Raw genomic sequence first — 22,686 nt, 5'->3', positions numbered from 1 at the left:
CACTTATTCTAACTGGTTCGAAATTGATTTACTACTCAACATCCACGGTTATCAGAGTTTAAACGACATTTCTCGGTCCATGGTAGTCCACACAAAATTTGACAATGGTACCCAATTTACCTGTCAGTCGTTTCAGAAATTTGCAAAAGAATGGAACTTTGTAAATGTTATTAGTAGTCCAGAACACACAGTCAAATGGATTAGCTGAACATACAGTCCAGAGTGCAAAGCATGATACCGATGTCTTTTTGAATTTACTCAATCTCAGGAACATACCTAGTGATGATATACTCTGCTCACTTGCTCAGAGACTTCTGTCTAGGCAAACAACAACATTGCCTATCAATTCCAGTTTGTTGAGGCCTAAAGCAAAGAACAGAACAATCGGAGTCCAACTACAAAGTAAAACAGTGTTCTTTCCAGAAATCCATCTATAATAAAATCGAGCAGATTTTTTCGTCTATTGAAAGGAGGAGAGACAGTTGAGGATACACAAGACAAAAGGTTTCGACTGGATCGGTCAAGTAACAAGTATATATATGCCGAGCCGAGATCCTACTTCGCAGAATCTGAGGGTGTGGAGTACAGTAGAAATTGCAGACTTCTTTCTGTATCAGAATAGATACTGTAACATTGTTCCTGGGACACAGGCTCTAGATCTCAGAGCAATGCAAACAATGTTCCTGTTGCAATACGTGTCTCAACTTCTACTTCCATTCTTAATGATGTTCCTGATGTCCTCAAAGTTCAACATTCAGCAGAGACAGTCCCAGTTTCTATACCCAATTCTAATTTTTGTCACTATTTCTTTGTATTTCCAGACCTACTGTGAAATACACAGCAACCTAGACATAATTGTCTATATGTATTTAGTTCTGTATAGCTTCATTTCAATTATTATTTACAATTGTTTACCGGGAAATTCAGACTAGACAGGTCCTTTTTCAGCGGAGGCCTGGGGAGAAAAACTCCACAGAATGGCATGGTAGATGGTAAACAATATCAAGGTATGTATACAGTAGAGGTGGATCATGACATGGAGAAATACATGTGAAAATTTGGTACAATTGAGTAGTAAGCTCTAATTTCAAACATTGAGAAATAAGAAGTAAAACACAGTGCTACAAATTTTCTAAACAGTAACTAGATAATAACAAGACTAAATAACTAAATCCTGGAAGGATTAACAAGCAGGGAGTAATCTTCAGTTCAGTTTTATAGTGATTGAGGGGATACTCTATCTAAATCTGGGAAAGGAGAGAAAGGCTGAAGGGGGGGGGTATTAGTGGGGGTTAGGACATGGACAAAGCCAGTGTGAATTTAGGTGAGATTTAAGTACAGTCTTGAAAAAAACTGCAGGAAGAAAGGGTAGTTATGGTGGTGGGAAGGTTGTCCCAGAGCTTGGATATAGAGCAGGAAAATAGTGCTTTACCTGCTGAGTTTTTGGCATCGGTGACCTGGAGTAGATTTTTGTTGCAGGAGTGCAGTGGTCTATAATTATTTGCATCAACTGCACATCAATTAGTGTCATCAACATTGCAGGACTCATTTCTCAAAGAGGAAGGCTATAGAATAGTGTTGCACCTTTGAGAAGCGTTTCAAGGACACCACGTGCTGGCTTCACAGCCATTTTGAGAGTGCACCCAGTGAGTGAGCAGGTATATGTGTGATAACTTTTTAAATTTAGATAAACTAGCTAAGCCTCAATCCTTTTGTGTTTCTATATAGTCAAGCTGCTTGGACAGAATGCTAGTCTATTTTATCCTGACTGGACGAGTGACACAATCCAATACCAGCATGTCACAGTGTATGTTGGGACATGTTCTTTAGCAGACTAAAATATAGAGCAAGATTACAAAAGCACACCCAATTCCACGGACAGTTTCTTCCGTTATCTCCTCAGTACTTTAATTTTGGGACAATTTATTGTTAACTGTACACTTTGTATGCAAGCACACAACCCTTTATCTTTTTCTCTCTCTTTCTCTGAGAGAATTGTTATTTTGAATGTGCTGGGTGGAAACTGGCTGGAGTGAGGAAGAGAAAATGTTAAAAAAAAAAAAAAAAAAAAAAAAAAAAAAGTCAGTCATTTTCCACTTTGTGCTATCCCGAGTTTGTAAATGTCTTTTATACTTCTCTTCACAAACAAGGGTTTTGCACACCATTTTTCCTGTTCTGCACTTCATTTGTACATAAAATAAGCAGAAGTAATGGCGGTCACTGTTTCCAGATTTTTATGACAGAAAGCTGCATTAAAACTACAAAAATAATCTGGAAAGTTATACACAGGATACAGATTTGGAGAATAAAAAGAAGCTCTGTCAGTTAAGTCACCCTTTCACCTTCAAGATGAGCTAGGTAAAAACCTGCAGAACAGTAAAAGCACAGTTATATAGAACACAAAGTAATAAAGAGACACCCAAGACCTATAAAACTTACTGTCAGGCAGTGTTACTAAAGACTGTAGTATTCCAATGGTAATTACACTGACCAAGCAGACACAACCTCATTCTACGGTAAGACATGGTTCTTCCTTCCAAACTTTGGTAGGAAAAAAACAATGTAACCACTCATTTCTGTTTCTACAAAATCTAGTCTAAAAGCATGTTGTATTGAAAAAAAAAATAAGACGTTATGGCAGCAGCAAGGTCAACCAAGTAAAGCATGACCCCACTTCCTTCACTTCCCAGAAAACAGGTATATTTAGGTCTAAGAACCACTTACTTTTGACTGGTTCAAATCTCCTGGACTACTCTGGCAGGAGGTGATCCAAGTGTGCTGCTAACCAGTATAGGAAAAAAACCCTGATCATATAAAATGTTTGATGGACACAGTGAAACAGTATTAAAACTGTTTCCAATACAGCATCTCACAAATGCAGAGACTCTTGTCGGCTCCATAGTGTCCCATTGTTATCAACATAGCATGCACATGTTCAACATGTGGGAAAAATTGCTACCTAGTTACAATAGTGAACTAAAAAATGAAAACAAGTACAACAATCCAAGCAGCAAAACATTCAAGTGTGGGGATGGAGGAGTAATTTAATCCATAGAGAGTCAAGACAGAACCAAGCACACAAAATTCCAAAAAGATGCACATTTACTTACTTATCTCTCTGACATAAAATAATAAAGGAATTATGGCTAACCAAGTTTGCCAATGACTAAAAAAAAGAGCAGTTACTGAATCCAATTCTACTACTCATTCTCCCAGCAAGGGCCAGGATCAAACAAATTTGTGATTTATTAATTATTTGCTTACCTTCAACACAAAGAAATGCAGCATACCTTTGTTGGTAAATCTAGCATTACTACTACCTGCTATATAGACAACGTTCCACTTAAATTTGACATAGCCTTCATGGAATTGGGTAGGTTTATTGATACAGACTCTCCTCTGACCACCATGTCTCTGCTATGGTTAGAAAAATCTTAGTTTGCACAACTTATTTCTGGTATCTCCCCAAGGTACAAAGCAGTAAAAGTATAACTTTATTCATCTAATATCCCATCATTAAAATATGATGTACCCTTAGGCATGCATCTCACTAAAGCACTTAAAAGCAGCTTGAGATTAACATTTCTCAGATCCCATGCCTCAGTATCTTTAGCTATTTAGCAGACTAAAAGCCCTGTCCCTCTACTGAGTCATACAGTCTCTTGAGGAGTGATCTCTGCTTAGCCTTCAGTGGTATGTATGACCCAGCACTCTGAAACTCCTTCACCTAAACAGAACCAGTGATAAAACAAAGATCCTCTCTAAAGAGCTAAACCTACACATCACCAGTCACCAGAAATACCAAACTCAACATACATCCCCCCCCCGCCGCCATTTCTGAACATGCTGCCCTTACTTACAAACCTTAGGATTATCCCTAGCAACCTTTAAAACCTGTCTGGATGGGAAAACCCAAACAGTCAATGGGGACAAATGAAAAAAGATCATTTTAATGGAGGGGGGGGGGCACTATTAGTCTCCCACTGGTAGTGGGTGATGTGGCTGAGCTGCCCGATGGTCTCCTTGGCTGTAAGCCTACAAAGAACCTATGAATCTTACTTGCTTATGCTTTTGCTGAGCTGCCCAGTCCCACTACAATGTTTCCAGTAACATTTTAAGTTACTCAGTAATAGTATTTTGAGATGTGGCTTAGCCAAATGAGAAAAATGACATGATATTTATTTAAAGCAACCACACAGACCTGAATTAACAATTTGAGGTCATCGCTGTACAAATATCTTTGATTACGGAAATCAGCAGAAGACAAGCAGAGCAACAAAGCACAACAATGAAAATTCACATGCATTACGGATATACCTCTGTTGAGAAACCACAAGCACCGTTGATAGCTCAGTCAATACATATATATATATATATATATATACACACATACATACACACACACACACACACACACACACACACACACACACACACTATATATACATATGTACACACACAAACACACACGAGAAAAGCAACAGCTACAGTGGAACTACCACTGGCTGTAACAATACAATGAAAATATCATCAGCAGGATTACAGCAAACTGTATACTACCTTCAAATAACTGCTTCATCTACTTTAGTGCAGAAAACACTGACCACGAAGATACCCACTGAAATTTAACAACTCTTGGACAAGTACTACAGGTTGACTGAAAGACTGCATAATGAGAATGGAGAAGTCAGCAATGAATAGATGAAATATGGCTGAGAATGAGAACTCTGAAACTAGAGCAACATCTGTCCAAGGCTCAGAGACTAAAGAGTTTATATAAATAATCGCAATACACATTCACTAAAACTCTGGTAACGACAACACAAAACACAGCAAATGACTGGGCAAACAGCCTTAGATTGGAGTACTACAGCAAAGGATTCCAGTCACAATGCAAATGGTTACAGCCCACATAAACTATACCAAAGTCGTCAGCTAATAAGGCCAGGCCAGACAGTCACCCCCCCCCCCCCATAAAAGTCACACCTAGAGATAAACAACCAGGAACATGAACAGACTGTGCACAGCAGAAAGTTCCCAGTGTTTTAAAGTGTCCAAAAGGACATGGTCTCTGTGAAACATGGAGATACACATGCATGACCATCATTCCAGACTCAAGAAAATAAAAGCATGAGACAGTGAAGGAGGTTTACTGGATGTGTGCCCCAGGATGAACACTACTTTTGCAATGAAATGTCAAAGAGCACATACTGAGTGAAATAGAAGCAACTTATCTGTGACATGGAATGTACACTTACAAAAGCAGCAGACAAAGGTCTTCTCCTACACTGACTCAGCAAAAACACCAGACAAAGGTCTTCTCCTACACTGACTCAGCAAAAACACCTTTGTTTGTAGAAGAATAAAACCCTACCACCACCACAGACATTCCAAGTTTGATTTAGCAATCAAGGTACTGCAAGTGTTGACAGGTAAAAAGAGGGTAACCGAGCATGCCTAGTATGTGCAGTTTTTGCAAAACTCCACTTGACATCACAGATTACATGGAGGTGCTAGCTTGAAAGGTGGTAGGACCCACAGTCTCTTGAAAGGTTACATTACTCAAGGAAATGCATTACATGCTCTTGCACTCGTTTGCAGCCCACCAAGCCCTTTAGCATCTATAGGTATATGTGCATCCAGAACAACAGGCCTAAAAAGCAGGAAAACAAGACAGTTGCCAAAACGATGGTCTTCCATGACAGGCTCTCCCTCACTAGTAAAGAATGGGCAAATTGGGTCAAGCAAAAGCTTATGGTTGGCAGTAATTTTCCCCTCTACACTGCCTACCTTTGAAGTCAGGGCAAACAAGGTTACAGAAAAGTGGCATACCACACAAAGTAGAAACCCTTGGACATGCAAAAAAATCAAAAGGCAAATACCAAAACTAGCACACCATAGTTTAATCGAACCACAAGAAAATGGGACTCATCTTTGGGTGGTGGACATTACAACCCACATCCAGATAAGGATGCATTTAGGCGAATGGTCTCTCTGTCATGTTACACAGCAAGCTAGGAATCTAGAGTGGGGATGAACAATGAAAAAGTTAAAGATAAGAGGACAAAAGTACATTTTCAGAGGTATTATTACCCAAGAGAAATCCGCCCTAGCTTTCCGAATGCTCCACAACATGCTTCTCAGACTCAAAAATCAAAATTGCACCATGAATATCAAATCAGTTTTCTAACATATGTCAACAGCTTAAACAACTTAAAAAAAAAAAAAAAAAAAAAAAAAAGAGTGCACAGATTAACAAGTGATGTGCTTTACGGATACAGTGCAGTAATAAGGTCAGACAGCAATGTGGAAAATGTCAAAAGTGACCAATGTCTTCTGCTGTGTCGGATGAAGACAGTAGTACTAACTGGGTTCTTACCTCCCATATTGAAAATATGGGGGAGGATTTCAATTCCCACCTGTAAGAAAATCAGAGATCTGTTGCCACAGATTGCTTAATAGTTTATTGTAGTAAGTAGTATATAATAAAACAGCAGCAGATATAAAATGTCACAACAGCATATTCAAACAGTATACAACATAATATCAAATAACTGAAAGCAAGAAAGTAGTTTAACAATGTCTGAACAAGTCTTGTATCAGACTCCCAACTAACTTCTCTGTCTTAAGCATACATTAACTGTCTTGAGCATACATTAATTGTATTACTTCAGTTCAGTAACTTTTTTTGGTAGCTGTATCACCCCTCAACCTTGCTTTCTAGGCCTGGTTTTGCAAGTGCCTGACAATACTTAAATGTCTATTCTTTACCTAGCATTCCATTGCAAGTCCAAGTATATTCCCCTTGAGAAAGGCATTCTGTAGCCCCCCCCCCCCCCCGAACTTACTTCTGCACATCTCATGCATAGCCAGAAAGGTCATCTTTTCCCTTCTTCTGAACTGTTGCACTTTGAAACTGTATGCATAATGAAGACAAAAGTCTGACTACTTTATTCTACCTTATGCCCAACAACCACAGAAAACTCCTTTAGACACGACATGAGCAGTAAGGCAGCTTTTAATTCGGTGGTATAGAACTTGAATATTCTGATTATTCTATGTACCATACATGAGTACACATGCATATTACCCCACACACGTACATTAAATTCTTCATCCTGTCCTAATCGTTTTCACCAGATCCTACTCATTGTAAAAACCCGACACAGAAGCTGCTCAAAAGAAAGCAAATGCAGATCACATTCTTTGGCTTGTAAGAAGAAATGCCAGCGTAGATATCACACATGAAATAAATGCTGTGAAGATTGAAACTAGGACAACGTTACTCTAAAATTTCACTAAAAGGGAATATTAAAACAATAATGGTATTTAGTGGATTCATCACTTGGAAAACTGAGAGGAGGATTTAGAGTTAAAAAATCACATACCCAATAGCAGTGAAAAAATTCATAAGTTTTGTGTAATACACTAGCAGGTGAAATATTATTTGCTGAAGTGAAAACATTTCTTACAACCCTGTTTTCAAAGCTCTATTTGAGCGATTTGAGTGTATGCTGTCAATTAACAGCCAATTGTTGGTGGATGCTAAACTTGTTTAAAAAAAAAAAAAAAAAAACAAACAAACTGTGCCTACAGATATACAGCATACAAGAGCCAACTCTGTGAAAACTCGCCTTGTCCAGTGGTTAGTAGCAAGGAAACAGAAGATTGTTCAATTAAGAAAAGGTCCTTCCCTTCATCTGCTATTGACTGGCACTATGAAGATTTTAATGTTCATCTTTCCTCATAAGAATGCAAGAAAAGTCCCTCAGTTTAGCAAACATCACAAAGCTTGCTCCTAAGAGGAACACTGCAGTATATCCCATGGGATGAAGAAGGTTTTTGTTAGACGAGCTGCAAAAGCCACACATTTAATACACACAAACTTTAGACAATTACAGAATATATATTCTTACAACATTATTCAGCTAGTCTTTTCACAAGGAATTCCCACGTTCAGTGTCCAACTACAATTAAATTCAATCTGCTGCTTAGCAGTTGTGCCTTGAAACAAAACAGGTGGCTCCATGCCACAAAAATGAAGCATTGACTACAGCCAAGATGAAGAAAATATTCTAAAGATGATAAAATCCCTCAAATATTTGTTCATAGGTGTATACTAGGCTATCTGCCCTAAGGCATTTATAAGCCTAGCCCAAAGTTTTGTGGCTTACGCCACCCCTTATATGAAAAAATACTGTACCCATTAGTTTGTTGTGCCTCTGTCCAGCAGTGACACAGAGATGATTCCCGGGGTAAACCTACGATCTCCCATCCACAGGTCAAGATTCTCTTGAACAGAGCCAGCGAGGTGCTCTGCCTCACATGGACCGGGATTTTATTCCACAGCATAGGGAGTCTCTGAGTGATAAATCTATCCCTCCAGGACGTCCTATTTATATCCGTGCTAAGGTTTAAGTCGCTTGCTCTAGTGGTTTTGGTGGATTTGGATTTTTTGAGGTGGAGCATGTCCATTAATCCCGGGTTGGACATGGCCTTGTATGTCAGATACATGTCACCTCTGAGCAGACGGTATCCGACTGAAAAGAGCTGGAGTTTCTTCAATCTGGCAGCATATGACAGATTTTGGAGTCACTTTATCCTTTTGGTGAGGAACTTTTGGGGTCTCTCCAATTGCTGCAGATGTCGGGTGAGATACATCCCGAATGGGGCATTGTACTCGATCATTGGTCTGATAAGTGAAGAGTACAGGGGAACAATGACCTCACTAGATCTGGATGTGAATCCCTTCATGATCAGGTGGGCAATGTAGAAGGTCTTTCTAACCACTTTAGCAATGTGAGTGTCAAAAGAAAGGCCACTGTCAACCTGGGTCCCCAGGTCCCTGATAACCTCTTCTGTGCTTAGTGGATTGCCACCTATATGGTAGCTTGGGGTTACCTTGTTTTTCCCGAAGGGTATGACTACACATTTTTTGGCGTTTAACTTCAGGCCATGGCTCTGGCACCAGCTATCTGTTTCCGTGAGTCCCTTCTGAAGGATATCCGTGTCCGATGCACTTTCCACTATGGCGCCCAGTTTGCAGTCGTCTGCAAACTTTGTCAGCCAAAGTCCTCCCATGTTGGCCTGTACTTCTGAGAAGTAGATGCCGAACAATAGGGGGCCAAGGACAGAGCCCTGTGGGACACCACTTGTGACCGGCTTGGAGTCTAACATAGCGCCAGCAACTCTAACCCTGTGGGTTCTGTCCTTAAGCCAGTTTGCAACCCATCTTGTGACATATGGGTTTACATTTAAGCTTAAGTTTTTCTACAATACCCGAGTGGGGTATTGTGTCGAAAGCCTTTGCAAGGTCAAGGTAGGCTGTATGGATTGCCTTTCCCTCATCAATGGCCTTGGTGACTGTTTCAAAGAAGTTAACCAAGTTCAAAAGGCATGATCTGCCCTTGACGAAGCCAAACTGGGTCGGGTCCAATGTCTGCAAGTCCCCTATATCTTTGTTTATGAGCTCCATTATGATCCTCTCCATAGCTTTGCAGACTAGACTTGTTAAGCTTATGGGGCGGTAATTACCAGGGTCCATAGAGGCACCGCCTTTGTGGAGTGGGACCACAGTTGCCGTACGCCACTCCTTGGGCACGTATCCTGTGGTAAGGCTGAGATTAAACAGCTGCCTTATGTGCGGGTTTAATTCCTCATTTAGCTCGTGTAGCACACAGCCGGGGACACCATCCGGTCCCATTGATGCTGTGTTTTTAGCTTTAGAGAGAGCAGCTTTCACCTGCGCATTTGAGATGTCTGGGAGGCTACACTCTGCTGGGATAGTATCTCTCCTTTAGGGGGGGAGAGGGGGGTGACGTTTGCACTGAACCTGTCTGCCAGTATGTTGGCAATGTCTGTGGGTTCAGTGATTTTTGTATCATTTTGGACTAATTCTGAGCATATCTGGGAGTTTCCACCCAGGTTTCTAACATAGCTGAAAAAGGCCTTATAATTGTCCTTTGAATCCATGGCAATTTTTCTCTCAAAATTGGCCTTCGTTGATTTTATGAGTGCTCGTATTTTTTTTTTTTACGAATAATGATCAGGGGTGACTTCCCTTTTATGGATTTTGTTCTATCATGTAATAGCTTTCTCCTCTTATTGTAAAGTTTGTTAATGGCTGGGGTCCACCAGACTGGATGTTTGCCCTTTGTGGAAAGAGTCTTGGTTTTATTTGGGATTGCCTGATCCATGCAGTCCTGGAGGTGTTCATTGAAGGCATTTGTAAGGGCTTCCGCAGCTTGGGTTGTGGTTTCCACTGGCTCAGGGGCCTTGAAGGATACCACACCAGTCTTGAGTAGTGTGAAGTTTGCTTTAGAGAAGTTCTTCACTGTGGTCTTTTTTGTTTGGGGTGGGGCGGATGTGGATTTCCAGTGAGATTAGTTTATGATCAGATCTCACCAATGAGGGATATACTTCCGGTGTGGAGCATTTTGTCCCCATGTTTGTGATAATGAGATCTAGTATATTTTCTCCTCTCGTGGGAACAGTGACTAGCTGTTCCATGGCATTTGAATTTATGAACTCCAGGAACAGTCGGGCTAGAAAGTTAGGGCTTGAGTAATGTTCCCAGTCTATATTCGGGTAGTTGAAGTCACCCAATATGATGGTGTTTGGAGATACATTTATACCCTCCAGTGTCTTCAGGAAGGCTGTGTGGGGTTCCTGAGTTTGAGAGGGTGGCCTGTAGCATGCTACAATTTGTAGAGCAGTTTTGCCTATGGTTAGTTGCACCTGGATGGTTTCCGAGCTTGGCGTTGCCACCAACCTGGAGGTGTGGGTATCCTTTATGAATATGGATACACCTTCTCCTTTTGTGGTGTGGTCCGGGTTTTGGGGCCGGAACGCATGATACGAGGTAAAACCTAATAGTGCCGGGGTGCTCTCAGGAGCCTTGAACCAGGTTTCAGTTACAGCACAGACATCAATGTTCTCCATACTGAGAAGGGCCTCGAGTGCGTGCATTTTGAGATTTAGACTTCTGGCATTGAGCAGCATTACCCTCAGTTTCTTCCCATTTTTGTTTTCTAGGGTGATAGGTTTAGAATTTGAGCCTTGCCTAAAAAAGGCACTATGGGGGTGGCAAGAGCCTTAGCCAATATCCGGAATCCCAGGGGTGACAAGATGCAAGCCGTCCCTTGCGAATTTATCGCTAGCGCTTTTGTACAGAAAATACCTTTTACTTCTTCAGACATCTTAATGCCAACTAATCACTATATAACCATTCCAATTAGTGTAACAAACTTCATTAGCTCTTAAAGCTATATACATTAAATATATAAAATAAAAACTACACACATTACTATATATTTATATATATATATATATATATATATATATATATATATATATATGGTACTTGCGTATTATCGCAACTAGATTTCTGAGCACCTGTAAGTTGCGATGTCATCTCAAACTACCACACTTTCCTTTTTCCCCTGAAAAGTCAACTGTTCAAAAAGAAAAAGAAAAGGTCAGAAAGTAAGAGAACAAGTTCAAGTGCATAATGCATTCAAAAGAAATAACCCGGCACAACTGACATCCGAGCAACGTGTAAAAAGGTTGTCTTTTGTCAATGCAGGCAGGACTTCACTTTATTGTTACAGTTGTTTGAAAGGAGTTTTGAAATGTGAGGAGAATTTAGGGGAGTTTTACGGTTAAGGAGTGAAGGTTTGGTTTAAGAACCAGGTGAGGACTTTAGTGATTACAGCTACGGCTTTCATAATGATGCACTTTACTAGCATGTAGTTGTGGAGGGCTACACTATTGAGTTAGAGCAGGAGAGTAGGATGTAGGGCAAGTGACAGCAAGCAAGTCCACTATCAGCATTTCTCACCATTATTCCTCTACCTGCTGCCTCATACCCACTGTGGCACACTACTACATACTAGCTTAACAAACCTCTCAAGAAACAGAATGAAGTATGTGACTTCAGAAACCTGGTTGTTTTTCTTCTGTGAAAGAATCAAAGTACTCTGTGCAAATATTACAACAGACAGTATGACAGCAGCAATAAGTCAAGCGTGCATCTGTAATGCGCAAAACAGGAGGAGGATTTCTGAAATTGGTCCTGTTCCTGCAAGTACCATATATATATATATATATATATATATATATATATATATATATATATATATATATATATATATATATATATATATATATATATATATATATATAAAGGGACCAGCACAGAAAATAAAACATATGTTCATAGGTATAGCTATCTGCCCGAGGGCATCTATAAGCCTAAGTGTCTCTTTAAGAGTGTTAGTGAGGGGCTCTGCCTAATGTAGATTGGAATCCTGCTCCAAAGCATGGGGAGCCTCTGGGACAGGAATCTATCCATCCAGCACATCCTATTTGTCGTTGTGGTGAGGTTTAGATCCCTAGAGTGTGTGCCTCTTGGGGATTTATTTGTTTTAGGTGGAGCATGTCCATCAATTCTGGGTTGGACATGGCCTTGTATGTCAGGCAGAGATCACCTCTGAGTAAGCAGCATGCAACAGAGTACAGCTGGAGTTTCTTCAGTCGGACTGCATAGGGCATATGTTTGAGGCCAGTAATCCTCTTGGTGAGGTACTTCTGTGGTCTTTCCAGCTGTTGCAGGTGTCTTGTAAGGTACATCCCAAATGGGGTGCTGTACTCTATGATGGATCTGATGAGTAGAGGGGCACAATAACCTTTTTTGTTCTAGATGTGAACCCTTTTGTGATTATAAAATCCTTCTATGTGGCCCACCTAAACACCTTGGCAATACGATTATCAAAGGAGAGATTACCATCTACTTGGGCCCCCAGATCTCTTATTACATTTTCTGTACTTAGGGGACTACCACGTATGTGGTAGTTCACGGGTACATTGTTTTTTTTTCCAAAGGGATGACTATGCACTTTTTGGCATTTAGCTTGAGGCCATGATTTTGACACCAGGTATCCGTCTCAGTGAGACCCTTCTGGAGGCTGTCTGTATCAGCTGGAGAGTCAATTATGGCCCCCAGTTTGCAGTCGTATGCGAAACTTGGTCAGCCATAGTCCTCCTGTGCTTGCCTGTACCTCTGAGAAGTATATACCGAACATGAGGGGTCCCAGGACTGAGCCCTGGGGGACACCACTTGTAACTGGTTTAGAGTCGGACCTAGAGCCTGCAACTCTCACCATGTGGGTTCTATCCGTGAGCCAGCTGGCAACCCATCTCGTGATGTAAGGGTTTATTTTCAGGCTGGTGAGCTTGTCTATAATACCAGAATGGGGAATGGTGTCAAAAGCCTTTGCGAGGTCTAGGAAGGCTGTGTGGACCTCCTTTCCCTTCTCTAAAGCCTTGGTAACCGTCTCAAAGAAGTCCACCAGGGTTAGGAGGCATGACCTGCACTTAAAGCCAAATTGGGTAGGGGTCCAGTGTTTGAAGGTTCCCAATGTCTCTGTTAATGAATTCCAGGATGATGTGCTCCATAGCCTTGCAGACCAAGCTAGTCAGACTTGTAGGGCGATAGTTCCCGGGGTCCGTTGTGGCTCCACCTTTGTGGAGCAGGATAACTGTTGCTGTGCGCCACTCTATGGGTACGTAGCCTGTAGAGAGGCTGAGTTTGAACAGTGTATTTAGGCGAGGGGTTAGTTCATTTTGGAGCTTATGTAAGACAGAGCCTTGGACACCATCCAGTCCCACTGAAGCTTTATTTTTGGCTTTGGAAAAGGCTGTTTTAACCTGTGTGTCAGTGATTGCCGGGCATTACAGTCTTCTGGTATGGTTATGGGCCCTTTAGGAGGTGAAGTTTGCACTAAATCTTTCTGCCAGAATGTTGGCAATATCAGTCGATCAACCTAAACTAGAAAGTTTATCAATATTCATGTAAATCAATGCACTTGTTTTATTTTCTGTGCTGGTCCCTTTTCCTTCTTTCAACTGGGTTACCTAAGGAAAGTGAAGAAAAGGCAATACATAGAGCCACCAAGACAGGTCTTTTGCAGTGATTGGTGATCAAATGTGGTATGACATCAGCCGATTCATTACCAACCACTGTAAGGCTAGAAGGCATTGCAGAATCCACGTGATATCTGGCTAAGGAAACTACAGTTACAGAGGCTGCCATCAAGCCCAGTGCCTGTAAGACTAATCTGGCTGGAACACTTTCGTTCTGCACTATATATATGGTTTACTTATGATCTGATCTTTTGGAATCTGTCCAATGAAGTGGAGCAATTCCTGCAAAAGTGTTTATTAGGGCTCCGATAAAGTTCCAATCGTTAAATATGTTGTACATCTGACATTTCGTAATTTACTGAAATGCCCAATGAAGCGCAAAGATGCAGGGTGTAATGTCTTGCCCATTCTAGTTGACGCCTGGTGATATCTTGACAAATGGCTCCTTGAGCTAAGACAAAACTCTAAATACCTGCAGTCAGAGGTGAGCTGCTACCGCTGCCATATATTTGTTAAAAAACACCCTGGGGGCTGTGACGAGGCCAAAAGGCAGTGCTCTAAACTGGAAATGACTGGCTTCCAGCTTGAAATGCAGGAATCTTCTGGAACATTTGTCTATTTTGATATGGCAATATGAATCCTGAAGATCTATACAGTACATTCAATACTTCCTTTCTTGGAAAAAGACAATTGGCTGTATCGATACCATCCGGAATTTGATTTGCCGAACAACCTTTTTGAACTGGCTGAGATCAAAAGACACTCCAGTCTCTTGTCTTTTTGGGTACTAAAAAGAATCTGGAGTAAAAACCCGGATCCTTTTTGGTCTGGTGGGACTTCTTGGATGACTTTAAGAGCAGTTTTTGAATTTCTACAACTGCTGCTACCCTGTAACTGAGTGGAACGTCCAGAAGTCTTTGTGTTTTTGGATTTGAGGATAGGGGAAATGATGTAACCTCTGGAAAGGATTCCCTGCATCCATTTGTCTGATGTTATCTAAAGCCAAGCAGATCAGGGACGATAATCCCTTCACCAGATTGCCTCCAGAGGAATTCTGGCCTCCAATCAGAAGTGCTGGCGGGAGTCATCAGAGAAAGAATCTCTGGATCCCTGGTTCTGCGGGCCACCTCTGCCTCTAGGATGGCATCTTCCATTGTTACTCCCCCCCCCTGTGCCCCAGGGGAAGTCCTTGCCACGAGAGTCCTGGAAAAGCCCTTGGGACTTTTTGAACCAAGCCTCCTACTTCTTTGGTTCCTGGAGTAGGTCCACTGATATATATTATATATATAAAAAAAATCACAACCAAACCTTCTGGTGCATGCACTCACCATGCACGGACCACACCAAATTACAAAACACAAGAATAGGTCCAGCATCTAAAGTAAAAAAAAATTTGTAATCCAAATCAAATGCAAGGGAAACACTTAATTCCTCCTCTTTATTGCAGGATAAATTCCAAAAACATAACATGGCAATAACGTGCCACAACCAAACCGGTTTCGCCTCCTGGCGTCATCAGTGGAATAAAGCATCCCTTCTCCATTCATATTTAAATAGCTCAGTACTTCAAGGAACATAAGCAATACGGACATAAAAATCTACAAAAAATGTGACCATGCAATCCAAATTATACAAATATAAAATTAAATATATATCAACCAAAAGCACATTTTTAGTTTATTGCCATCCCCATTCTTTAAGAAAAGAACACTGGCCAATACACTCTTTAAACATGTATATGCGCGCACGCACGCACACACACCTTTGCATGTATACTCATACACACACCCCATGTTCCTATATACAGACAAGTACATTTATACATAAATTGATATAAATATTAATATTTACATATATACCTAAATGTGTAAATCTATTTATATATTTTATGATTTCAAAAATACTCATTAAGGCTGGGTTTATATGTTGCTCCCAAATTTACTGTCCACAGTTTTTCCTTTCTATCCAAAATTGTAGGTTTGTCTGTTATTGATAAATTCTTATCCCAAACTAAATGTATACCTACAAATACAAAATGTGCTGAAACATGTTCAAGCTTATGTTTGTATAAAGCACTCCTTATTCTATATATCTATATATATATATATATATATATATATATATATATATATATATATATATATATATATATATATATATATATATATATATAAATAAATCACCCCTGGGGTTCTGGATACTGGCTAAGACTCTTGCTGCCTCTATTGCGCTTTTTTTAGGCAAGGTTCAAATGACAAAATTCACCACCTTAACAGTCAAGCAAAAACTGAGGGTAATGCTACAAGTCTAAATCTCAAAATGCACTCCCTCGAGTGGAGAACATAGATGTCTGTGCAGTGACAGAGACCTGGTTCAAAGCTCTAGAGAGCACCCCTACATTACCAGGCTATAACTCATACCACACTTTTCATCCACCTAACCTGGACCGGAACACCAAAGGAAGTGTGTCCATATTCATTAAGGATATCCACACCTCCAAGCTAGTTGCTCAGCATAATGCATCTGAGGTTATCCAAGTGCAACTAACTCTGGGCAAAACTGCAATCCAAAATTGTAGCTTGCTACAGATCCTCCACCGTGCCCCAAGATTCCCACTCTTCTTTTCTTGATATACTAGAAATTATTAGGGTTCAACCAAACACTAATAATGGGCGATTTCAACTACCCCACCATTAACTGGAAAACTACTAGTGTACCAATTCCTTCGCTCTGGAATTCATAAATTCCAATGATCTGGATCATAGGTTGGTACTAGGCTATCGGCCCTAGGGCCTTTGCAAGCCTAGCCATAACAATTCCCTGGATATTTCTTCCCACAATATTTATTTCTCTGGACCCCTGTCTAGCAGGGCGACTGACATGACCCCGGGGTGAATTTCCTATCTCCCATCCAATCAAGGTTCTTTTTGAAGAGGGCCAAGGAGGCGCTCTGCTTGACATGTATGGGTAGTCTATTCCAGAGTATGGGGAGTCTCTGGGTCAGGAACCTATCCCTCCAGCATGTTTTGTTCATTGTGATGACAAGGTTTAGATCCCCGGAGCATGTGGCTCAGAGGGATTGGGATTTCTTTAAGTGGAGCATGCCCAACAGCTCAGGGTTTGACATGGCCTTGTATGTTGAGCAGAGATCACCTCTGAGTAGACTATATGCCAGAGTATAGCTGGAGTTTAAGACGGTCAGAATATGGCATCTGCTTTAGGCCTGTGATTCTTTTAGTGAGGTATTTCTGTGGCCTTTCCAGCTGTTGCAGAAGTCTTGTGAGGTACATACCAAACGGGGCATTATACTCTATAATGGGTCTAATGAGGGATGAGTACAGTGGGACAATGATCTCCTTTTTTCTGGATGAAAAGCCCTTAGGTGAGGAGGTGTGCCACATAGAAGGATTTCCTGACTGTTGTGGCGATGTGGTTATCGAAAGTGAGACCACTGTCCACCTGTGTCCCTAAGTCTCTCATCACACTTTCGATGTTTAGTGTACTGCCACCTATGTGGTAATTCATGGTTACATGTTTTTTTCCAAAGGGGGTAACTATACATTTCTTGGCATAAGCTTGAGCCCATGGCTCAAGCACCAGGCATCTGTTTCTGTAAGGCCCTTTTGTAGAATATCCACATCATTTGGGGATTCAATAATGGCTCCCAGTTTGCAGTCATCTGCGAACTTTGTTAGCAAGAGTCCCTAAGTGTTGGCCTGTACTTCAGAGAAGTAGATGTCAAACAAGAGTGGTCCCAGGACTGAACCCTGAGGTACTCCACTTGTCTGGAGCTGGATTTGGAGTCTGCTACTTTTACAGTATGGGTTCTGTCAGTAAGCCAGTTGCCAACCCATCGAGTGACGTAGGGATTTATGCTCAGCTTAGTAGGTTTATCTAGGATTCCAGAGTGGGGGGTAGTGTTGAAAGGCCTTGGTGAGGTCCAGGTAAGCTGTGTGGACCACCTTACCCTCGTCCTTGGGATCAGTATATTTAATGCCATTCTGTTGTAGCTCAGAGCAGATCTGAGCATTGCCATTTAGATTCTTGACATAACTATAGAATGCCTTGTGGTTGTCATTTGGAATCTTTGGCAATTTTATTTTCGTAACTAGCTTTTGAGGATTTTATGAGGGATCTCGGCTTCTTACCGAGGCTGGTGAGGGAGTTTTTTTGCATCGTGGGATTTTCTTCTTTTCTGCAACACTTCCTTCCTTCTGTTGTATAGTTTTATAGCAGGGGACCACCAAATTGGCTTCCTTTTTTTGGAGAAAGGCATCTTGGTTCTATTTGGGATGGCACAATTCATGCACGAGTGTATGTGCTCATACAGTGCCTTAGTGTAGGATTCTGCAGTCAAACTTCCAGATCCCGTCTGCGTGGGTGTTGTGAAGTTTGTCACTTTTGACTTCAGTAGCATGAAGTTGGCTTTGGAGAAGTTTTTTAAGGAGGTTTCCTTACTGGGGGGTGGGGGTGGGATGTGGATGTCAAAAGGTGATTTGCTTTTGGTCAGACCTTACCAATGAGGGGGTGACCACTGGTGTGGAGCATCTATCTCCCATGTTGGTAATCACCAGGTCTAGGATATTGGAGCCCCTGGTGGGACAACGGATTAGTTGATCCAGGGCGCTGGAATTTATGAATTCCAAGAACCGTTGGGAAAGGAGTTGGTACCTGAATAGTTTTCCCAATTAATGGCAGGGTAGTGGAAATCACCCAGTATTAGGGCGTTTGGTTGTATCTTAATAAATTTTCCAGTATGTTTAGAAAGGTGTAGTGAGAATCTTGGGGCATGGTGGGGGATCTGTAGCAAAACTACAATTTGGATTGCAGTCTTACCTAGTGTTAGTTGCACCTGGAGAATTTCAGATGCATTGTGTTGGGTACCTAGCCTGGAGGTGGGAATATGGACACTCCTCCACATTTAGTGTTTCGATCTTGGTTTTGTGGCTAAAAAGTGTGGTAAGAATTGTAGCCTGGTATTGCTCTCTGGATCCTTGAACCAGGTCTCAGTTACTGCACAGATATCGATGTTCTCCATTTTCAGGAGTGCCTGGAGAAAGTGCATTTTGAGGTTTAGACTTCTAGCATTGAGTAGCATTACCTTCAGATTTTGCATGCTTGTATCTGTTACGGTGGTGGTTTTATCCTTTGAACATTGCCTAAAAAAGGCACTATAGGGGTGGCAAGAGCTTTAGCTAGTAACCTGAATCCCAGGGGTGACAGGTGCAGACCATCTCTGGCAAAGCATCGTGGTTTGTCAATCATGTCTTCCCAGGCAGACAAATACTGGATCCCCTTTGAATGACACCAGAAGCTTAGCCAATTGAAGTCAAGCATTTTGTCCTTATACTGTGGTATCATTCTGGGCGAAGGCAGGATGCTACTCAGGGCTAGGGTCATACCTGCCTAGGTCACATGATCCAAGAGCTCCTCCATCTCTCTTTTCATGTAGTCCAAGGAGGTACGTCTCAAGTCATTCATTCCAGCATGGACAATGACAGAGTCGTATTTGTACTTGTTGTGGAGCGACTTGAGTGCATGCGTTATGTGGTGGGACTAATTTTCTCCTTGTTCAGCCTGGTGAGTGGGACATCAGTGTGCCCGACTATAGAGCTTATCCACACCCCCACCAGGGGCAACAATATCCTAGACCTAGTCATTACCAACATGAGTGATCGTACCAACATGTTCCACACCTGAAGTAAACTCCTCGTTTGTCAGATCCGATCATAAGCTAATCACCCGAGATATCCACATCCTGCCCCCCATTAGGGAAGTGGCTTGCAAGGGCAGTTAGCCTAGTACTAACCTATGAACCTATAAGATTTCTCCAAAGCCAACTTAATGCTTCTTAAGACAAAAGTGGCGAACTTCATGACACCCATACAGATGGACAATACAGTTACGACTGCCGAATCCTACACAGATGCACTCTAAGCACTTACGAGTGCATGGATCGTGCTATCCCAAATGGAACCAAGATGCTATCCTCCACAAAAAGGAAGACAATCTGGTGGCCCCCTGCCATAAACAAACTCTACAACAGAAGGAAGAAACTGTTGCCAAAGACAGTAAAATCCCATGAGTGGAGGAGTTCCCTGGTTAGCCTCAGGAAGAAGCGGAGATCCCTTATAAGATCCTCCAAAGCTAGCTATGAAAACAAAATCGCCACTGATTCTAGGGACAACCAAAAAGCAATCTATAGCTATGTCAAGAATCCCAATGGCAACACCCAGATCTGCCCTGAGTTACAGCACAACGGCATGAAAATTACAGAACCAACGGATACTGCCAACATCCTGGCAGATAGGTTCAGTGCTAACTTTACCCCATTCTCACCCCCTAAAGGGCCCGTACCTATACAGGAAGAATGCAGAGTCCCTGTAATCACAACTACGCAGGTAAAAGCTGCACTTTCTAAAGCCTGCGTTTTACATGAACTTCAGAAACAAACTGGAACTGGCTCTCCATCTAAGCACCATGTTCAATCATAGTCTCACATCGGGCTTCGTGCCCACTGAATGGCGCACAGCAACAGTTATCCCACTCCACAAAGGGGGAGCCACCACCGATCCCGTGAACTACTGCCGTATTAGCTTGAAGAGCCTGGTCTGTAAAGCCATGGAACGTATCATCATGGAACTCAAAGACATTGGTAACCTCCAAACTCTGGACCCCACCCAGTTTGGGTTTGTGAAAGGCAGATCATGCCTCCTGAACCGGAGAGATGACTGAGGCAGTCACCAAAGCTGTAGACAAGGGTAAGGTGGTTCACACAGCCTATCTTGACCTCACCAAGGCTTTTGACACCATCCCCCATTCTGGAATTATAGCTACACACACTAAACTAGGTATAAATCCCTATGTCACAAGATGGGTTGCCAATTGGCTCACTGACAAAACCCACACGACTCCAAATCTGACTTCAAACCAGTGACAAGTGGAGTACCACAGGGTTTAGTCCTGGGACCCTTCCCGTTTGGTATCTACTTATCTGAAGTACAGGCCAACACAGAAGGCCTTTGGCTAACGAAGTTAGTAGTAGATGACTGCAAGCTAGGAGCCATAGATGAGTCACTAAATGATGTGGCCATCCTACACAAGGGCCTCACAGAGACAGATGCCTGGTGTCAGAGCCATGGCCTCATGTTCAATGCCAAAAAGTGCATGGTCATCCCCTTTAGTAAAAAAAAAACTCGACCACATAGGCGGCAGTCTACGTAATGTTGAATGTGTGATAAGAGACCTGGGGGACTCAAGTGGACAGTAGTCTCTCCTTAATTACATCGCCACAGTAGTCAGAAATCCTTATACGTGGCACACCATCACAAAAGGTTTCTTATCTAGGGAATAAATAAATAAATAAATAAATATAGAGGTCATTTTCCCCCCTCTACTTGACACTCCCATTAGAGAGAGTAAAACACCCCTTTTGGAATGTACCTCAAGGCATCTGTAGCAGCTGGAAAGGCCACAGAAGTACCTCACAAAGAGGATTACTGGCCTCAAACAGATGCCCTACACTGACCATCTCAAAAACCTCCAGCTTTACTCTGCAGCATAAATTGTTAACTGAGGTAATCTCTGCCTAACATATAAAGAAAGCTATATCAAACCCAGAGCTGTTGGACATGCTACACCAAAAGAAATCCAAATCTCTCTGAGCTACATGCTCTAGGGACCTAAACCTTGTCACCACAATAAACAGGACATGCTGGAGGGATAGATTCCTGACCCAGAGACTTCCCAAACTCTGGAACAAACTACCCATCTATGTCAAGCAAAGTTCCTCATTAGCACTCTTCAAGAAAAGTCTTTTTCAGTGTATGGGAAATACACCCCGGGATCACATCTGTGGCTCTGCTCAACAGGGGCACAGGAAAATAACTTTCTTGGGTGGCGTAAGCCAGGGAACCTTGTTGGCTAGGCTTACAACACACACACACACACACACACACGACATATATTGTGATGCCTCAATCCTCACAACTGGCAACAGTGGGGGGACGTAGACACTGGGAGGATGACCAAAAACAATCAGTAAAGAGCAATTACCCTTAAGAGCGCACACACACAGATCACAGTCAGTCTGGGGCTGATTTCTCACTTCCTCCAGATACCAAATAAGACTCCCCACTGGCACAGCTATAGAGCTCAAACCTCAGCTGAGTGGCCAAGCCAAGGACCTCCAGCACTCTGTCCAACTAGTGTTTAATGCGCCTGCCCAACTAGGTCCCACACAGATTTGATTTACACAGACACATGGGAAAGGTTGGCACAGGTTTACTAGCTATGCCCCCTTCTGCCCAGACTATAAGGTAGTCTTGACTGCCAACAGCCAACTTATCAGCTACTTCAAAGCCTTTAGCAAGAGTGTGTCCAATCCCACTGTGTAATGTTACTACTAATCCAAATGGTAGTTTGGCCAAATGCACGGCTATTAGGGGTGGCTCACAGTATCACCAAATAGATATGCAAGTACTCGAAGGGCTTAAATATGCCTCACAGACATCAGCCACAATGATAGGTTGAAATATTATTTAACAGTAAATAAATAGAAGAACAAGACGATACTCAGTAAGTAATCAGTTACATCAGGAGTTCAAAATCACAGGAAATATTTAAAACACTGCAGGACAGTCTCAAAGAAACCATCTAAACTAAACTTTACTATATTCTTATCTGAAACTAAAAAAAAAAAAAGAGAGAGAGAGTTACTATGCCCTAAAAACTTACAACAAGCAGGCAGAAGTGGTGAGTGGA

General features: G+C 41.8%; 1 protein-coding gene across 5 annotated transcripts in view; it reads right to left on the bottom strand.

Annotated features, from left to right (window-relative positions):
• The window catches only part of ORMDL1 (ORMDL sphingolipid biosynthesis regulator 1), a 354,980-nt gene that overhangs the window by 299,947 nt on the left and 32,347 nt on the right, over positions 1-22,686 (bottom strand). The window contains exon 2 of one of the 5 annotated variants that reach the window (XM_044075173.1): positions 5,883-6,022. The exons of 3 other annotated variants lie outside the window; for them this stretch is intronic. The gene's annotated coding sequence lies outside the window, so the exon portion shown is untranslated. The remainder of the gene's footprint in view (positions 1-5,882; positions 6,023-22,686) is intronic. One more of the 5 variants, XM_044075174.1, reaches the window with a different exon arrangement.

This window comes from Protopterus annectens, chromosome 6.part0 (assembly GCF_019279795.1).
Source record: "Protopterus annectens isolate FY-2018-M chromosome 6.part0, PAN1.0, whole genome shotgun sequence".
Classification (NCBI taxonomy): Eukaryota; Metazoa; Chordata; order Ceratodontiformes; family Protopteridae; genus Protopterus; species Protopterus annectens.
The sequence above is the reverse complement of the archived record's forward strand: the minus strand, read 5'-3'. Positions and strand labels throughout refer to the sequence as shown.